The sequence below is a fragment of the Orycteropus afer genome, unplaced genomic scaffold (genome assembly GCF_000298275.1).
Source record: "Orycteropus afer afer isolate SDZICR_OR568_19922 unplaced genomic scaffold, OryAfe1.0 scaffold00255, whole genome shotgun sequence".
NCBI classification, from domain to species: domain Eukaryota; kingdom Metazoa; phylum Chordata; class Mammalia; order Tubulidentata; family Orycteropodidae; genus Orycteropus; species Orycteropus afer.
The window spans coordinates 4,446,923-4,449,680 of NW_006921842.1; positions in this window are offsets into that span (position 1 = coordinate 4,446,923).

Sequence of the window (2,758 nt, forward strand, 5' to 3'; positions counted from 1 at the left end):
GGGCTTGAACCGCCAGTCTTCTGGTTAGCACAGTCAAATGCCTTAAACTACTACCCATGGCCAAATCTAGCCCACCACTTATTTTTGTACGGCCCACAGCTAAGAACAGTTTTTACATTTTCAAACAGTTGAAAATAATAATATTTCGTGACATGTCAAAACCATATGAAATTCTAATCCGTGTCGATAAATAAGGTTTTACTGGGACATAGTTATGCCCATTAGTTTACAACGCATATCCATGGTCATGCTATAAGAGTAGAAGTGATAGAGAATGGCCTGCAAAGCCGAAAATATTTACTATCTGGCCCTTTACAGACCGCTGAACTGGAGGAAAGTGTTTTCTTGATTGAGAGACAGAGGCAACTGATCCTCTCAGCGCTGGAAGCGTTCCCAGTTCTTCTTTCTCTTTGTGGAGGGGCTGCAGCGCAGGTCACGCGGAAGGGGTCAATTACTTTTCAGGAGCTATTATTGCTGTTGCTACCCGGGGCCGCAGCTTCGGGAAGGCCCGGTGGTGGGTTGCCTCCAGCCAGAACTTGCCAGATTGTCTGCCCGCCTTCTCTGCAGCTTCCCAGCCCAGACTAGAGGCCCAGCTGGAGCTCTGTTCTTGAGTTCCGCAAATTACCTTTCTATCCTTGCAACAAGGTAATATATTTCTCCTTTTTCTTTTTCCTTTGAGTTGCATTGTTCGAAGCAAAAGTATCAGAATATGAAAAATTCAAACTGCTGTGTACTCGCTGTATACTTTCTATTTTGGGAGGAGAGTAACACTATACCCTTCTTCCTGCGGTCGAGTTGTATCACAGCGACCCCTCCTTAGGTTCCCAAGGCAGTATCACTTCCGAGGAATAGCTAGGGGGAATTGAACCACCCATCTTCTAGATAACAGTCAAATGCCTTAGGCACTACATCATCAGAGCTCCCGTGTCCTTTCTCATCAGTAGTAAAGTAACAGGCTCTAAACCAGTGATCCATTCATTCATTCCTTCATCATTCATCAAATATTTGTTTGCCTACTATGTGCCAGGCACTTTTCTAGACTTAACGGGATACATCCCTAAACTGAGATGCAATTCCGAAGAAAAGGGGAACCATAGAATCGATTGATAAAGTCTTCAATTGACTAAGACAAAGCCAATGGATTTTGGTGTAGCTTGATTTGACAAAGATAAAAGGCTGGGGACCAAGATAAGATTCCGTTTATAAATGTACAAATTGTCTCTTAGGAGTTTGGCCTTATGTCCTGCAGAATTCAAGCCTATTCACAGGGCCTTCTAACTCTATTATAACCATCTTGTGGGCAAAAATCACATTCTCACTCCTTGAGATTCCCCATTATGCACAGGCCTTGGGTTGCCTATTTACAGGCTCCTCTCTGATAACCAGAAGGCTGCCGGTTCAAACCCACCAGCCACTCCTCGGAAGGAAAATGGGGCAATCTACTTCCGTAGTGATACTGCCTCGGAAACCCAAGGAGGGGTCGCTATGCGTCGGGTCCGACTCGGGGGCACACAACAACAACAACTCTGTTTCTATTGGTTGAGAGGTTGAGACTGTTCTCAGGCACACAGCACATGCAGTGATGCTCAAGAGCCACGAGATGGCAGACAAGTGCTATTGTCATCTGAAGCTCTGCCAAACAAAAAAACAAACCCACTGCTGTCCAGTAGATTCTGATTCATAGCGACCCCATTGGGTTCCCAAGGCTGTAAATCTTTCGGGAAGTAGATTGTCCCATCGTCCTTCCGCGGACCGGCTGGTGAGTTAGAACAGCCAACCTTCTGGTTAGCAGTCAAATGCCTTAGGTCTGAGGCGCTAAGGAAGGTAGGAAAGGGAAGAAGGAAAGGGAGTGGGAGGAGAGTGGAGGGAGAGAGGAGGAGAGCAATGGGGAAAAAAAAGAGAAAGAAGTGGGAGGAAAGGGGAATAGGTGAGGAGGAGGGGAAGAAGGTCAGGAGGAAAGACTGTTGTTGTTAGGTGCCGTCGAGTCGTTTCCGACTCATAGCGACCCCATGCACAGCAGAACCAAACACCGCCCGATCCCGCGCCAGCTCCAGGATCCGTGCTATGCTTGAGCCATCATCGGTGCCACCGTGTAAAGGAAAGACTAATGATTGGGAAAGGAGAGAAGGGAGAGGAGAAGGTGGAAGAGAGGAAGGAGGAAAAAGAAGTGAAGTAAGAGGGCTAGAGGGGAAAATGAAAGAAGAAGGAAAAGGGGAGGGAAGGAAGCAAATTATTGAAGAGCAAAAATGAATTCTCTGGACCGTGTCAGTGACATTTGTTGGGTACCTGATATTTTACAGTGGGTTACAGATAAACCCAAAACCAAACCCACTGCCATGAGTCCCTTCCGACTCATGTGGTTTCCACGGCGGGAAATCTTTGCGGCCTCCTCTTCCTTTTGCAGTGGCTGGTGGGTTTGACTCACCAACCTCTTGGTTAGCAGTCAAATACCTTAGGGCACTGCACCACAATTTTCTCCTCAGAATAGCCACCCAGTTAGGTAGTGATTGCTATCCACATTTCAATCTGAAATGTTGTTTTATAGTTGTTGTTTTGAATAAAACATACTTTGTAATGGCAAAATGAAGAGAAACATTTGATTGGGGCCAGTCTCAGTTCTCAAGTGCTGCTATAACAAGTGGATGGGTTTAACAAACAGGAATTTGTTCTTTTATAGTTTGTTGTTGTTGTTATTTGCCGTCGAGTCGGCCCCGACTCATAGCGACCCCTCCTTGGGTTTCCGAGGCAGTATCACTAC